The sequence below is a fragment of the Scyliorhinus torazame genome, chromosome 8 (genome assembly GCF_047496885.1).
Source record: "Scyliorhinus torazame isolate Kashiwa2021f chromosome 8, sScyTor2.1, whole genome shotgun sequence".
Classification (NCBI taxonomy): Eukaryota; Metazoa; Chordata; class Chondrichthyes; order Carcharhiniformes; family Scyliorhinidae; genus Scyliorhinus; species Scyliorhinus torazame.
The window spans coordinates 44,266,982-44,284,783 of record NC_092714.1 but is presented as its reverse complement, the minus strand read 5'-3'; the positions used below and the strand labels follow the sequence as shown (position 1 = coordinate 44,284,783).

General features: G+C 46.3%; 1 protein-coding gene across 4 annotated transcripts in view; it reads left to right on the top strand.

Annotated features, from left to right (window-relative positions):
• The window catches only part of htr1fa (5-hydroxytryptamine (serotonin) receptor 1Fa), a 212,947-nt gene that overhangs the window by 173,892 nt on the left and 21,253 nt on the right, over positions 1–17,802 (top strand). The window contains exon 3 of one of the 4 annotated variants that reach the window (XR_011948634.1): positions 4–2,434. The exons of the other annotated variants lie outside the window; for them this stretch is intronic. The gene's annotated coding sequence lies outside the window, so the exon portion shown is untranslated. Of the gene's footprint in view, positions 1–3; positions 2,435–17,802 lie in introns of those variants that run through there. 4 annotated transcript variants of the gene reach the window in all.

The following is a 17,802-nucleotide window of genomic DNA, read 5'->3' as shown; positions in this document are numbered from 1 at the left end:
CAGGTTTATTGATGAGCATTGCTGCTGTCTGCCATACGTCTGAGCCTCTATGTCACCGAATATCGAGGTGAAGCTGGAGTTTCACATGCCTTCGCTGAACATTTTTATAGTTACAGTTGTTACGCTTCTTATTTGTCCCTGGAAAGTGAAAAATAAATCTGCTTCACCAAATTGCAGTTAACACACTTATCGCGCAGATGCAATAAATACATATCAGTGCAGAAATTTGTCTTGGACAGTGGCACAAGGTGGGCAGTATTGAATCAGCCACCCATTATTTCACACACTGGATATCTTCAATTGAAATGAATATCAATGTGCATTTAACAAGCAGCCTGTTCTACGTTCATTTAGTGTTAGTATCAAAGACAGAGGGCAGGATTCTCCGTTTGCCGATGCCGAAATCATGAAACGTGAGAATAGGTTCTGACGCCAAAATCGCGGCGGGCGCCAGTTTGACGCCAAATCGAAAATGCTCCGTCACCTCAACAGCGGTGTCAATGGTACTGGAACGCACGTGCCTAACTCTGTATTCTCTGGGGCCTCCGCGATTCTCCTCTTCCGATGGGCCGAGTTCCCGAAGGCGAGGTTCACTTGCCCTTTTAAAAATCATGAAACCGGCGTCGTGGCTGCTGAGGGAGAGAGAGGGGGTACGGAAAGTGTCCAACATCATCATAGTTTGCGCACAGTTGTGGGGGGGGGCTTCTGCCAGGGCTGGGGGTGGTAGCACAGGGTTGGCCAGGAGGTGGGCTGTTGGGTTGGAATGAATGGGCACATTGCCGCAGCGGAAAGGCAGCCATGTAGCTGCGCAAGCTGCTAACAGCCCACTGTGAACTTAGGGTCGTATAGGTATCCCCCAGGCCATACCCCCTAGGTGCCTTCTGGCCCCAGCCGACCAATCAGCTGGGGCGTGCGGCAGCACAATCAGTGCCATCTTGTTGGCTGGGAAGAGTGTGTGTGCGGATTGTAATGTGTCAGCCTCCCAAGTGTCAATCACGGAATCCCGCATCATTTTTCATTGGAATCAATTGTGTTCCACGTGGGCCGGTGCTAGCCCCTCCACAGTAATTGAATTGGTCCAGGTTTGGCTGTTGTGAAAGTGCACAAATCCTGCCCTGGCGTCAACAGTTAGTCTCAGGAAGGGAGAATCCAGCCCATTGTTTTGCTTCCCAATATCTGGTTATGGGGCTGGTTTAGCACAGTGAGTTAAACAGCTGGCTTGTAATGCAGAGCAAGGCCAGCAGCACAGGTTCAATTCCCGTACCGGCCTCCCTGAACAGGCGCCGGAATAGGGTGACTAGGGGCTTTTCACAGTAACTTCATTGAAGCCTACTTGTGACAATAAGTTATTATTATCTGCAAACTAGTTTTTGTCCCCTTGAATCTGTAAGTCCAGAAATTCCATGGGAGGTCTTTTAGGGGTGGACCTATTGTGCAGCAGAACTCTCCACTAATGCTTGCACTGGGGTCGAAAGCATTTCTTGTTTTTTTTTCTTTTATTTCCCAATTAAGGGGCAATTTAGCGTGATCAAACCACCTACCCAGCACATCTTTGGGTTGTGGGGGTGAGACCCACGCAGACATGGGGAGAATGTGCAAACTCCACACGGACAGTGACCCGGGGCCAGGATTGAACCTGGGTCCTCAACGCCATGAGGCAGCAGTGCTAACCACTGTGCCACCATGCCGCCCCAAAGCATTTCTAAGTTGCAGGCAGACACTGTGTCATGTAAGGGTGAAGCGGCGGGACCTGAGCCTGGTGCCTTCCTGGTAGGCTTGGCTCAACAGGTACAATCCCAAACAATAAATCTGTTTCTCTCTCCAGAGACACTGTGTGACCTGCTGAGTATTTCCAACTGTTTCTGTTTTGTTTGTCAGTGGGATCCCTGGTACTTCGTATTACTAGGTGATGGGTGCAGAAAGGAACCTGGGACCATTAAAACCAGTTCCTATCCTAAATTTTCATTCTGCCCATTCCAAAGCAGCACTTTTCTGGTGCTCAGCTCCCTGGAAGTTTGAGGTTTTAAGTACAAGCCCAACATGAGATTACAGTGGCTGACTAAATATTTTTTCTACAAACGGCAAATGTCTCAATTGTGACCACTCATTTAGTGCATTTAAAGTACTCCAGCGGCTAACACATTGACAGTGGTCCTATGCACCACCTGGGAAGTCAGAGGCAAGCCCACCTCCAGCTGCCTTGGATGCCACAACCTAATTTTGCATGGCTCTGGCAGTTAATTGCCTGAAGTCATGGGTTTCTGGGAGTATGGGCTGCCTTCTAGAGCTGCCAACCAAGCAGAGGCTTGGCAACTCTTCAGGCCTAACAGCACCACCAGGAGTGATGGTCATTGCTGGCCAGATCCAATCAAGCAGAGACAAGGCCTAAGTAGCAGGTACGTGGGGCAGGCTCACTGGGGCCACATAGGCAGGTTCGTGAGAGAAGGGGGAGGGGGGGGGGGGTGGCGGCGGTTTGGGGAGGAGTGAGGAGATGATCTAGAAGCCAGATAGAGGTCATCAAGTGGGGGGTGACCTTTCTGCTGGATGCTGTGCTCTGTTGTAACACACCTTTAAGGACTATCAGCATGACACCAGCAGAGGGAAATGTGGCATGTGATCCCGTCTTACTTTCAATTTTGCTTTGAGCAACTTATGTATAATTGTTCTCAGGTGCCTCGTCTTAATAAATGAACTCACAGCATGTTTACCCAATCTCTTATGAGTGGTTGGTATCTTGTGCCTTGAACAATAAGTAAACCCAATGTTTAAAATTGCTATGATAACATGACATCATGGAGCACAGGATGTCCGGACAGGAGGAACCACCCCACTCCACCCCAACCCCACAGTCAAGCACCAAGGTTTGCCACGTGGCATTGCCATCCCCCAGAACTACCAGCAATGTGAGACTCCGAGACTCTTATCCACCTCAATTGACCCAAGGGTGGGTGGATGGCCGACGTAACCCCTGCTGCTAATAGAATTCCAGTGGAGGCAGATAGGTGACAGGCACAGCATGGTTGACAGGATCTAAGCCAGTTAATGAAGTCAAAACTAAGACACAGAGTCTTTACTGATTTAATTGACTTTGTCCAATGTCGACACTCCTTGCCCACCTGCCAGTGTCCTAATTATCACCTATTAACAAACTTGAACAACTGATAAGCCGTTGGCAGATTCCTCACTTTCCCTTAAATCAAAACTTGTGAAAACACAAGAAGAATCTTTCCAACTCATCGAAAAGAAACAAAATTATGCATATATTTTTCAACCGCTATGTCTTACATTATAGTACAATCAATCACAAATAAATTCCATATCCCCCCCTCTTTAAACATAACTTTTATTTCTTCTTCTCCATGTATAAATATTTACAAAGTAATCAAGGAAAATATTGGTTTTCTATATTCTCATTATAATACAAGGCGAAAGAAAGAAAGAGAGAGAGACATACACACACGGAGAGACACAGACACAGAGATACAGATTCAGAACGAATGTCCCTACCAGAAGAAAAACTGCTTCGTGAATGCAAGTATTGTCTTTGCCTGCCTATGAAAGTGGCATGATATTTGCATGTTCTGTTACAATGTTATTAAATGGGAACTAGTGTGTTAAGGTTTAGAAACTACATGTAATCTGCTCTTGTTAAGGTTGAAGTTTAGAAGCTTAAATATTGTTTTCTTTTCTTTTGTTTTAATAAAGTTTGTTTAGAAAATAACCAAGCCATATTTCTTATATTATCAATCCTGGAATGATTCGATCTTTCTGCACTGTCTTCAAACTTTAAAAAGTTATGGTCCAGGTTCAGTCTCGTAGCCACAGTTGAGAGCTGAGCAGGCGTTCATAACAAAGGTCAATCCTCAACCTTTTTTCAGTGACACTTTTTGTTGAATGAATATTGTTCCAAAGAGGACTAATATTCACATAGCATTCTATGAGGAAACCGTTCTCAGATAGTCCTTTGTGTAGGATTTCCTTCAGTATGTTAGATAAGTGCCCCCATATCTATTATTTTTACTAACACCAGTGTTTCAACAGCTAGGATGTTTTTAACCACCCTTTTTATTTTCTTTGCTTCCCAGGCCAAAGGACAATATTTATAGATAGGAGATTCTGTGGGAACGAGAGAGACTCACGGTTGGTGTGTTGCCTCCCAGGTGCCAGGGTGCGTGAAGTCTCGGATCATATTTTCAGGATCCTTAAGGGGGAGGGGGAGCAGCCCCAAGTCGTGGTCCACATAGGTACCAACGACATAGGTATGAAAAGGGGTAGGGATGTAAGGCAGGAATTCAGGGAGCTAGGGTGGAAACTTAGATCTAGGACAAACAGAGTTATTATCTCTGGGTTGTTACCCGTGCCACGTGATAGCGAGATGAGGAATAGGGAGAGAGAGGAGTTGAACACGTGGCTACAGGGATGGTGCAGGAGGGAGGGTTTCAGATTTCTGGATAATTGGGGCTCATTCTGGAGTTGGTGGGACCTCTACAAACGGGATGGTCGACACCTGGACCAGAGGGGTAACAATATCTTGGGGGGGGAATTTGCTAATGCTCTTCGGGAGGGTTTAAACTAGTTCAGCAGGGGCTTGGGAACCTGAATTGTAGCTCCAGTATACAGGAGGTTGAGAGTAGTGAGGTCATGAGTAAGGTTTCAAAGTTGCAGGAGTGTACCGGCAGGCAGGAAGGTGATTTAAAGTGTGTCTTCAATGCCAGGAGCATCCGGAATAAGGTGGGTGAACTTGCGGCATGGGTTGGTACCTGGGACTTCGATATTGTGGCGATTTCGGAGACATGGGCCGGGGTTCTCCCCTACCCGGCAGGGCGGGGGAATCTGGCGCAATGGGGTGGCGGGAACCACTCCGGCGTCGCGCCGCCCCAAAGGTGCGGAATTCTCCGCATCTTTATGTGCCAAGCCCTCACCTTGAAGGGCTAGGCCCGCGCCGGAGTGATTTCCGCCCCACCGGCTGGCGGGAAAGGCCTTTGGCGCCGAAAAGGACTTCACGGGTGACGCATGCGCGGGAGCGTCAGCGGACGCTCACGGCCTCCCCGCGCATGCGCAGTGGAGGGGGTCTCTTCCGCCTCCGCCATAGTGGAAACCATGGCGAAGGCAGAAGAAAAAGAGTGCCCCTACGGCAGAGGCCCGCTCGCTGATCAGTGGGATCCGATCGCGGGCCCGGCCACCGTGTGGGCACCCCTCGAGTCCAGATCGCCCCGCGCCCCCCACAGGACCCTGGAGCCTGCCCGCGCCGTCTGCTCCCGCCGATACGGTAGGTGGTTCAATCCACGCCGGCTGGCGAGGGTTGACAGCGGCGGGACTTCGGCCCATCGCGGGCCGGGGGAGCCCGCCGACCGGCGCGATTCCCGCCCCCGCCGATTCTCTGGTGGCGGAGAATTCGGGACACGGCAGGGGCGGCATTCACGCCAGCCCCCGGCGATTCTCCGACACGGCGGGGGGTTGGAGAATCGCGCCCATGGATAGAGCAGGGACAGGAATGGTTGTTGCAGGTGCCGGGGTTTAGATATTTCAGTAAGCTCAGGGAAGGTGGTAAAAGAGGGGGAGGGGTGGCATTGTTAGTCAAGGACAGTATTACGGTGGCAGAAAGGACGTTTGATGAAGACCCGTCTACTGAGGTAGTATGGGCTGAAGTTAGAAACAGGAAAGGAGAGGTCACCCTGTTAGGGGGTTTCTAAACGCATCCGAAAAGTTCCAGAGATGTAGAGGAAAGGATTGCAAAGATGATTCTGGATAGGAGCGAAAGCAACAGGGTAGCTGTTATGGGGGACTTTAACTTTCCAAATATTGACTGGAAACGCTATAGTACGAGTACTTTAGATGGGTCCGTTTTTGTCCAATGTGTGCAGGAGGGTTTCCTGATACAGTATGTAGATAGGCCAACGAGAGGCAAGGCCATATTGGATTTGGTACTGGGTAATGAACCAGGACAGGTGTTAGATTTGGAGGTAGGTGAGCACTTTGGTGATAGTGACCACAATTCGATTACGTTTACTTTAGTGATGGAAAGGGTTAGGTATATACCGCAGGGCAGGAGTTATATCTGGGGGAAAGGCAATTATGATGCGATGAGGCAAGACTTAGGATGCATCGGATGGCGTGGAAAACTGCAGGGGATGGGCACAATGGAAATGTGGAGCTTGTTCAAGGAACAGCTACTGCATGCCCTTGATAAGTATGTACCTGTCAGGCAGGGAGGAAGTGGTCGAGCAAGGGAACCGTGGTTTACTAAAGCAGTCGAAACACTTGTCAAGATGAAGAAGGAGGCTTATGTAAAGATGAGACATGAAGGTTCAGTTAGGGCGCTCGAGAGTTACAAGTTAGCTAGGAAGGACCTAAAGAGAGAGCTAAGAAGAGCCAGGAGGGGACATGAGAAGTCTTTGGCAGGTAGGATCAAGGATAACCCTAAAGCTTTCTATAGATATGTCAGGAATAATAGAATGACTAGGGTAAGAGTAGGGCCAGTCAAGGACAATAGTGGGAAGTTGTGCTTGGAGTCCGAGGAGATAGGAGAGGTGCTAAATGAATATCTTTTGTCAGTATTCACACAGGAAAAAGACAGTGTTGTCGAGGAGAATACTGAGATTCAGGCTACTAGACTAGAAGGGCTTGAGGTTCATAAGGAGGAGGTGTTAGCAATTCTGGAAAATGTGAAAATAGATAAGTCCCCTGGGCCGGACGTGATTTATCCTAGGATTCTCTGGGAAGCTAGGGAGGAGATTGCTGAGCCTTTGGCTTTGATCTTTAAGTCATCTTTGTCTACAGGAATAGTGCCAGGATACTGGAGGATAGCAAATGTTGTCCCCTTGTTCAAGAAGGGGAGTAGAGACAGCCCCAGTAACTATAGAACAGTGAGCCTTACTTCTGTTGTGGGCAAAATCTTGGAAAGGTTTATAACAGATAGGGTGCATAATCACCTGGAAAGGAATAATTTGATTAGAGATAGTCAACACATTTTTGTGAAGGGTAGGTTGTGCCTCACAAACCTTATTGAGTTCTTTGAGAAGGTGACCAAATAGGTGGATGAGGGTAAAGCAGTTGATGTGGTGTATATGGATTTCAGTAAAGCGTTTGATAAGGTTCCCCACGGTAGGCTATTGCAGAAAATACGGAGGCTTGGGATTCAGGGAGATTTAGCAGTTTGGATCAGAAATTGGCTAGCTAGAAGAAGACAAAGGGTGGTGGTTGATGGGAAGTGTTCAGACTGGAGTCCAGTTACTAGTGGTGTACCACAAGGATCTGTTTTGGGGCCACTGCTGTTTGTCATTTTTATAAATGACCTGGAGGAGGGCGTAGAAGGATGGGTGAGTAAATTTGCAGATGACACTAAAGTCGGTGGAGTTGTGGACAGTGCGGAAGGATGTTACAAGTTACAGAGGGACATAGATAAGCTGCAGCGCTGGGCTGAGAGGTGGCAAATGGAGCTTAATGCAGAAAAGTGTGAGGTGATTCATTTTGGAAGGAATAACTGGAAGACAGAGTACTGGGCTAATGGTAAGATTCTTGGCAGTGTGGATGAGCAGAGAGATCTCGGTGTCCATGTACATAGATCCCTGAAAGTTGCCACCCAGGTTGAGAGGGTTGTTAAAAAGGCGTACGGTGTGTTAGTTTTTATTGGTAGAGGGATTGAGTTTCGGAGCCAGAGGTCATGTTGCAGCTGTACAAAGCTCTGGTGCGGCCGCATTTGGAGTATTGCATGCAATTCTGGTCGCCGCATTATAGGAAGGATGTGGAAGCATTGGAAAGGGTGCAGAGGAGATTTACCAGAATGTTGCCTGGTATGGAGGGAAGATCTTATGAGGAAAGGCTGAGGGACTTGAGGCTGTTTTCGGTAGAGAGAAGAAGGTTAAGAGGTGACTTAATTGAGGCATACAAGATGATCAGAGGATTGGATAGGGTGGACAGTTAGAGCCTTTTTCCTCAGATGGTGATGTCTAGCACGAGGGGACGTAGCTTTAAATTGAGGGGAGATAGATATAAGACAGATGTCAGAGGTAGGTTCTTTACTCAGAGAGTAGTCAGGGTGTGGAATGCCCTGCCTGCAACAGTAGTGGACTTGCCAACACTAACGGCATTCAAATTGGATAGACATATGGACGATAAGGGAATAGTGTAGATGGGCTTTAGAGTGGTTTCACAGGTCGGCGCAACATTGAGGGTCGAAGGGCCTGTACTGCGCTGTAATGTTCTATGTTCTATTATTCCTTCCCACCAAGAAAATGGTAAACCCTGCTGTGGTAAAATATCCATCCAGAAGATTGGCAGGTGACGTATCGCAAAAATGATTAACTTCATATCTTCTGGATCACCCAAGACTGGAATCTTGAGTGTACATTACTCTCAATTTAATGTCGTTAATAGAACCACTGCAGTGCCAAAGGAGGACATTCGGCCCATCTAAGCCGGAACAGACCCTCTGAAAGAGTACACTACCCACTGCCCCGCCTACCCCTGTAGCATCGTAACCCCACCCCACCTAACCTGCACACCTTTGGACACTAAAGGGCAATATAGCATGGCCAATGCACCTAACCTGCACACCTTTGGATACTAAAGGGCAATATAGCATGGCCAATGCACCTAACCTGCACATCTTTGGACTGTGGGAGGAAGCCAGAGCACCCGGAGGAAACCCACGCAGACACGGGGAGAACTTGTAAGCTCCACACAGACAGTCACCCGAGGCCGGAATTGAACCCGGGTCCCTGGCGCTGTGAGGCAGCAGTGCTAGCCACCGTACCGCCTTTTAAATGGGGGCATCACTGATTGTAGCCTTTATGGTCATCATTAGACATTTAATTCCAGATTTTTATTGGATTCAGATTATTTTCACCTACTGCTGTGTTGGGATTCAAATCTGGGACCCCATAGGATTAGCCTGGGTCTTTGAATTACTAGTCTAATGACAATACCAGTACACCACAAGTCCCCGGAATACCCCTTAATGTTTTATTTGCTCTCAGAACCTCCTCAACTGTACCATATTTCACCATAGTACTTAGTTCCAATACGTGGTAACTGGCATTAGTGCCAGTAACTGAATGCACAACCAGTTCAGCTGTCCAATCAAACTCTTTAATTGGTCTGTTCATTCCTTGGATGAAAGATCCTTCTTTTGTAAGGATCTGGCCCAATTTATTGGGATGCGATTGATATTTTCTGATATATGCTTCAAGGTCACTCCTGACTTTTTAAAAATAAATTTAGAGTATCCAATTTTTTTTTCCAATTAAGGGGCAATTAGCATGGATGCAATGTATTTTAGCAGGATGGACCTAACTGAGAAATACTACACCGTTGATGCATCATTCAACTCATAAACACACTTCTTTAATTTTCACAATTTCCCTTCAATATCACTAGCTTCTTCAGGTGGTTTAAATAATACTTCTCTTGAAATTTTTCACCCTTCAAAAATGTAGACTTCATATCAATCGATTTATATTCCCAGGAATATGTTGCAAAAAGGACTAAGAAAATCTTCAAGCTTCACTCTTCCTGCAGTGAGGAAGTCCATTCGGACATCTTGATCGCCAAGTCTTTATTCTACGCCCTGAGCCACTCGTCTAGCTTTAGCTTTGTACGTGCATCAGGAAATATATTTTCTGGGCAGATTCACCTGTGTGATAAGGCTGGCTGCCCAGTCTGGTATTTCAGTACATACACCAATTTATTTCCAAAGTTCTAACTCTTTTTGCTTTGCATCCTTTATCAACTTATCTTCAAGCTTGGTAGTAGTCACTAAAAATGCTCGATCATAAGAGCTTCTACTTTCAGTGGCATTCCCACCCTGCCACCCTGTTTATGATCTTTGTTCTTGTCAAACTAAAACCTCTACTTGCTTTTCTCGACTACTGCTACATGATCGCTCTCTTTCGTAATTCCTTGACCTTTTCCTTGGACCGTGATCACTCCCTGGTCCACTTTCAGAATGCACACGGCATTTTCTGCCCTTCCACATCTTTACCTCATTTTTCTAATCCATGGTTCTTGCCTTCTGTCCCTCATCTTGCACATTCAGGCAATGTTTGTATTTGCCGGTGGTTTTTCCTGCTCCCCCCCCCCCCCTCTGATGGTGGGATCCCTCCATTCACTGGCCCCTACTGCCATATATGCTACTCTAGTGCCAAATTTGGGTAGTTGTTCTTTGGGATAAATGGTCTTATCCTGGGCTTCAGTATCATTTTGTTCATATTCAGTCAACCATTAAGCAGCCAAAATCTGTTTAAGCATCCAAATAAGTATTGTTGATAGATATTAAATAACTGGTAGTTTAAGGTAATAAGGTTGACAGATGTTGGGTATTGATTGGTTAATTATGCTCAGATGCGTTAATAAAGAGGAGTCAGCTAACACTGAGGGAGATTGTATTAGAGTGGAAAAGTCAACTCTGCAATTAACAATCTCCACCAAAGGCATCCTTGCCTTAGTGTCCTCTTCACAACCAGGCTTGGGAGTTTATATATAGTTGATAACAGAGAATGGTTTCCTTAAAGTGAAAATTGGAGACTGACATTTACTTCCAGACAGACGGTTAGAATTGGAGCTATTTTTTCTTGAGAGAGACTGCAATTGGAGGCTTTTTGAAAAAAGATGACTAAAATCAAGGTATATCAGGTATATGAGGCTGGATTCTCCGTTTTTGGGATGATGTCCCCACGCCGTCATGACAACTGTGCTCTTTTATGCCAGGAAAACTGGCGTCAAAAGGCCACAGATTCCTAGCCTTGCTGGAGGCTAGCAGGCAGCTGTCTTGGAGCTCACAGCTCTAGCTGCCGATACGGCCCCACGCACATCCGGAACAGAGGTCGCACATGGCGGCGGCCTCCAGCGGCCGCGCCATGCTCCATGGCGGACTCAGCCCGCGGACCTGAACCGCCAAAATAGTGTCCCCAATTGGCTGCTAGCCCTCCCCGGACAGCCCGCACACATAGCCCACAGTCCCAAATGAGGCCCCTCTGCCCACTGATCGGCCCGCCCCCGACTGTGGCGACCGCGGGCTGAGTCTGCAGCTGCCTCGCAAGTTTCCTGAATGGTAGGACCACATTAGAAACACACCATCAGGAATTCAGTCGGTCGGGGACGGAGAATAGCGGGGCGAGCCTCAGGCAATGGCCGCAGGTGATGGATACTCGGCGCGGCATACTCCCTGAGTATGCTGCTTTTCGGGGGGGGGCGGAGATTCGTGGAACCGGCGCCGGTCCCGATTTCGTGCGGGAAAACGGATTCTTCGCCCCGTCGCCGAACGCGATTTCCACCACTGTTTTGCTGCACGGAACCTTACAATCAACAGAAATATGAAATTGAGTCATGGTCACAGGTTATGTCTCTGCTGGTCCAAAATTGTACCCTTGGGACAAGATTCCCCGGTCCCCAACCGCGTGGTTTCTCGCAGAGCGCTGTTTGCTAGCGGTGGGATTCTCACTTCCCGCCGGTTGTCAATGACATTGCCCATATTAGTCACCCCGCACCGCAAGGAAACCCACGGTCGGGGTTGTGCTGCCAGCTGGAAAAGAAAATCCCAACCTCCAGAGAATTCCAACCTTTTAAACGGAGTTCGAAGAGAGAAACCCTTGTGGACTAAATGTCCAAAGCCTTAAAGAGATTTCTGGGAAAGCTTTAATTTCCGGCTGCTTCAGTAGCGCACATGCGCTCTTCTGCAGCGACACCAAACAGAGAGAATACAATGCTAGCAGCATTTTGAGACCATTTGAATATCGGGCCCAAACATCTGTGCAAAAGAAGAATTACAAACAAAGAACACAGGCAGTGGGAGTTGCACCATTATGGATTGAGGATGAAGCCTAGTAATAACCAAGGGGTGTTCAACAAGTGCTTCAAATGTGACCCGAAGCATCATCATGTGTTGAATTGTCCAACAATGAAAAACAGGGACAACACATGACATATAAGGTATGGAAGGCAAGGAGGATGATACTAACCATGAGAAGAAATTGTATTGGTCACCTGGCTTTCAGTCCTGTAATGAGTTTCCTAGTCGCAGTTTTGTTCAATTGCACAATTCTAGATAGTGAGTGTCTGCCCACAGTATGTGGAGTGGACTGGCTAAAATGCTACATGGATATCATGAAAAGAAGACTGAAGTAAAGTCAAAGAATAAGGCCATTCCACTTGCGTCAGGTTCGGTGATGGTAACATGTTGAAATTACTAAGAAGAATAGTAATTCTGTGCAAAATAGCTGGGGTGAATCACTATCAGTACTAATGTGGTGCTGAATGAAATATCTTTCCTGGTAAGTAAACTTTGAATGGAAATAAAATTCAAATGAAGTTGGACATGGAGCATTGGACATGGAAAATCTGTAGATTTTCAATTTACACAGTTGGGACATTATTGTATTCCTTTCAAATCTCTCGACAGAATGTTAAAGAATGGCAGCTGGGGGTAGGGATTCATGGAGAAAAACAAAAAAAAAGCATCAACAACTTGTACATCACTCTGGTTGAAGATTCCATGACCATGATATTAGTAAAAAATGTGATATTTTGTAAAAAGTACGAGAGAAAAGTATTGCAACCAGTAGTAAGTCTTCCATTGGCCAGAGACTTCAACAAAACCATAATGATGGGATGAATAAAAAAATATTTTTCTCCTCCATTTTGTCGATGGCAGTCAGAGGTAATTTTTAGTAAACTCAAAAAAGTAATTATTAATAAAATAATGGAAAGATGGATAGGAACAAGGACTGAGAGCACCAGCCAAATTTACAATGGAGGAGAATTTGCCAATGGTGAATTTAGGAGTATGTAATGCACACAGCAGGTGAAAGTCTTTCAGCAACAGGATATAACTTATAGATTTGTTGTGGTGCAGAAGGTCATTCGGCCCGTCATGTCTGTATCAGCTCTCCGAATGAGCCTTATGACCTAGTGCCATTCTCCTGCCGTTTCCCCATAACCCTGCACATTGTTTATAATCAAATAATCATCGAATGATATCTGAGAGAAATCACGCCATGACAAACAAAATGCTCCAAACTTTAGTTGAACAACGGATTTGCAAATTACCCACTGCTGTAATGTGGGTAGTTCATGCATAAAACCCAATCAATTTGTTTGTGGCAGGGATCCAAAGATACCTCCAGTAATGTACAACCTTCCTCCCCCCCGGCTTTGGCAGGGATTATCATTAATTCAATTTTTACAGAACATTTGAATATCGTGCATGTAGAGAAGAGAGCATTTATTAAGGCAGAGGTTTCAGAAAAAAGCCAGGAGACATTTCAGATATGTCAGGCCATCAGAAATTATTTTTAAGCCTGGGAACATGGCATATTATGAAAGAGAAGCGCAGAAAGAATGGAGAGGCTCTGATGGCCAAACGGCCAAACATGGGAACCAAACTGTAAGAGTAAATTCCATGCAGCTTACAGGCACTGATTACATTGACGGAACTTGAACAGAGTGTGGAAACGGAAGATGCTCCATGCACTTTGCACATGTATGTGCTGAACCTGTACGACCAACAGATTGTGACAGGCAATCGGCCAAGTGAGAGTAGACCAAGTGATAATGAAGGTCCCGAGAGGGCCATTTATCAAATTACCGAAAGTGGGAACGATGGTGGCATAAATGCCAGAAGAGTTAGAGAATGGAGGGGAGCCACCATAGTAGTAAGGGCAGGAAAGGGCACATGGAGATACAAAACCTGGCTGAATGTGCTAGTCAAGGGGCAGGATATCGGATCTATGAATTGGCAGCAAGAAATAAAATGGAAACGTTGTGTAAGTTCAGACAGTGGGCTGACTGGCGATCACAACCCAAGGAAAAGATCAAGAATTTGTGAAAGAAAGTCTGGTCTCGGGAGGGACAAGTTGAGTTTCACAGAAACATAGAATTCCTCCAGCGCAGAAAGAGGGAGGTTCCAGAACTTCTCGGTCCTCCGGGATGGGAAGTATGCAGAGCGCTTCCTCCAAGAAACCCACACTGCTCTGGGAGATGAAGCCACGTGGCTCCTGGAGTGGCAAGGGGGGCAGACAGTCTACATGAGCCCCCTGACCTCACTTTTGGGCGGGGTGGCCATTGTGATGGCCCCACATTTTCAGTCGAAGACCTTGGGTACCTGGGGTGGAGAGTGTTGCATGCAGCAGTGCTGTACAACCACCGATTGCACCGGTTCATGGACACGCAAGAAGCCTTTCATTTTTGCGGCCTTGTGGTGTCTGTGGACCATGTCTATGTTACATGTTATAGGTTGCACTCCCTTTTTAGTTTTCTGACAAATCTTTTGTTGAAATTTAATTTGCACTTCAGCAGCCTCACATTCCTGATCTGTGGGCACCCAGTACAGAGAGGGGCAGCGGAGATGCAAGACCTCCTGGTGAACCTGCTCCTGGGCCTGGCGAATCACGCCATTTATAGGTCCAGGCAGCCGGCGACCGAAGGAGTCAACCGACTAGACTGTCTGCCCCTCTTCTGCGGCTACATTCGCAGCCGGGTGTCCCTAGAAGGGAGCATGCGGTGTCCATGGGCACCATCGAGGTCGTCCATGCCCGGTGAGCACCGCAGGGGTTGGGGTGCTTTATTGACCCCTTTAATTGCACTCTTATTTGGTGTTTTTAAAGTTTCCATTGATCTTTGTTATGTTCGGGCAGTGTCCCTAACAGGAGCAGCCCTTTTTGCTTTGTCCCTAATTTTGTTTCCTTTCTTCTGTTTGGTTGACCTCAAAAAAGTGGCCAATCCACCTAACCTAAACATCTTTGGCTTGTGGGGGGAAACTGGAGCACCCAGAGGAAAGCCACGCACACATGGGGAGAAAATGCAAACCCCGCCCCCGCCCGAAAACTGGCGGCGGAGAATATGGCAGCCAGCGGCGGGGCTCGCACCGACCCCCGGGGATTCTCCGACCCGGCAGGGGATGGAGAATCCCGCTGTGTATTTCATCTGTCACTTCATTGCCCACTCTCCTAGCCTGTCCAAATCCTTCTGCAGCCCCCCTGCTTCCAGAATGCTGCCTGTCCCTCTGCAGATCTTGTATCATCTGCAAACTTAGCAACAGTGCCTTCAGTTCCTCCTTCCTGATCGTTAATGTATATTGTGCAAAGTTGTGATCCCAGCACAGACCCCTGAGGCACACCACTAGTCACCGGCTGCCATCCTGAAAAAGAATCCTGTGTCCCCACTCTCTGCCTTCTGCCAGTCAGCCAATCCTCTTTCGGTGTCAGTATTTTACCATGAACACAATGGGCTCGTAACTTACTTAACAGTCTCCTATGTGGCACCTTGTTAAAGGCCTTCTGGAAATGTAAATAAATCACGTCCACTGGTTCTCCTTTGTCTAACTTCCTTGTTACCTCCTCAAAGAATTCTAACAGATTTGTTGGAGGGGGAAAAATAAAAAGAACTTGACAGTTGGAGAGTGTTTGGCATTTACACTGGGTTGCCAAAGGACGGCCAGTGCTATGCTCAAAATAGATACGTACGGAGAAAATGCTTCCCAATGGTACGTATTAACTAAGACCAGACTTATAACTCAGGGATTTGAGAAACAACTGGGTGAACAAAAAGTTAAAAGTACACTCCCCAGCGGCAGGAAACATGAGATTGAGGGGGCAAGACCTCTGCCCCACCGCACCCGTTTGCTGGTGCGGTATGCCCCTGCCGCCAGCGGGATTCTCCGTCCCAGCAGCCGGCCAATGGGGTTTCCCATTGTGGGCACCCCCACACCGTTGGGAAATCTGTGGGCGTGTGAGTGCTGCCGGTGAAAGGAGGATCCCGCCAATGGGGAATCCAGCCCAGGGTTTTCCTAACACTGTTAACAACATACTCTTGGGAATGTAATCCATTGACATCAAAGCAGAATCTTTGCAAAGGGAGCGATTTCAGAGGCAAATTTTCTTAAAGCCACCAAAGTAAATTGGAAATATAAAGAGGAAATTATAAAAGCTGAATAAGTGTGTTCCACTATCTGGTATTTTTCAGTTAAGTCCGTCCAACTAAAAGCTGGTTGTCTTCAGTTAAAAGCAGATCCAGCAAAGTTTTATTGGGACTATAAAGGAAAACTAGTAGATATTTTCTTAATGCATTTAGATGATTTTTGTTGGTGTGTGTGTGTGAAGTCTGCGACCTTTGTAATAGATAAAATTATAAAGAAATTCAAAATTGGAAGTTACATGGAAACATAGAAACTAGGAGTAGGCCATTCATCCCTTCAACCCTGCTTCATAATTCAATATGATCATGGCTGTCCCTCGCTCTCAATGTCATATTCACGCTTTTGGGCTTCTGGAGCTTTTACGTATGTAGGCATTAAGCAGTGTAAGTTGGGAATAATAATAATTTATTGTCACAAGTAGGCTTTAATGAAGTTACTGTGAAAAGCCCCTAGTTGCCACTTTCCGGCACCTGTTCGGGGAGGCCGGTACGGAAATTGAACCCGCATTGCTGGCCTTGTTCTGCATTACAAGACATCTGTTTATCCCACTGTGCTAAACCATCCCCTGACTCAACAGTCTTACCGAGAGACTGTTAATAAGATCTTGATCAATCGGGCCAGATCCTCCCAAACGGAAGGCTCTACAACAAGGAAGCAGATCAATTGAGAAATTTAATTGGGCAATTAAACTGGTTCTGCACACAAACTAGACCAGATGCGTGCTATGATGTATCGAATCGAGCATCATGCTGATGCCATTGTTGGGTAAGTGCTAAAAACAAATAAGACATTAAGAAGTTAACTTTAGAAGAAGTTGTGCTCAGATTTTCAGATCTGGGTGACCCAGAAGGGATGGAATTTTTAGTGACGCTTCACATGCTAATCTTCCCAATATTTTTTTAGAGTGCAGCAGGATTCATTATAATTTTAGTGGAAAGAACCGATAAATGGTGTCGATTATCCTGGGAATCGAAGAAAATAAAGAGAGTAGTTCAAAGCACCTTCTCTGCAGAAACACTTCTGCTGGTAGAAGCGACAGATATGGCTATGCATACATCAAGTATTTTAAAAGAACTCCTTTGTAAGGAGCAACTGGGGAAAATGTGCATATAGAATGCTGTGTGGATACAATTTGCTCTGGGATGATGTCCATTTGAAAAAGAATGTTATGGAAAAGATGTTGCTGATTAATCTTGCGAGTATAAAAGAGATGTTGAAACAGAAGGAGATTTCAAAAATAAATACGTCACACGAGTGCAGCGGCACGGTGGCACAGTCGTTTGCACTGCTGCCTCGCAGCATCAGAGACCCGGATTCGAATCCGACCTCGGTTGACTGTCAATGTGGAATTTGTACATTCTTCAGGTGTCTGCATGGGTTTCCTCCATTTTCTCCCACAGTCCAAAGATGTGCAGGTTAGGTGGATTGGGCATGCTAGATTGCTCCTTAATGTCCAACGGTCAGGCGGGGTTACGGGGATAGAGTGGGGAATTAGGCCGAGGTAAGGGTGCTCTTTTGGAGAGTTGGTGCAGACCCCGGTGGCCTGAATGGCCTCCTACTGCAGTGTGGGGATTCTATGAAGTCAGCAGTTGTCAGATTGTTTCGTTAAAAGACTGCGTGTCCAAAGAAATTGTTGGATATCCTCAAAAACAGGTGATTTGTGTTATAATTGATTATGAGAACATGGAAATTTTCATGTTGTAACTTTATTCCTTTTATTTTCCTTTCATGATTTGGGGGAACATGGGATATTTTAAAGATTGATTATATAATATAACATATTACATTTTGTACTTTTTTCTTCCGAATAGTTGTGCTTGCAAATCAATTTAATTTTTAAAAAAAGGAGATCTGCTAGTATCTAATAGGTTCTGCTGATGGATATTAAGTAG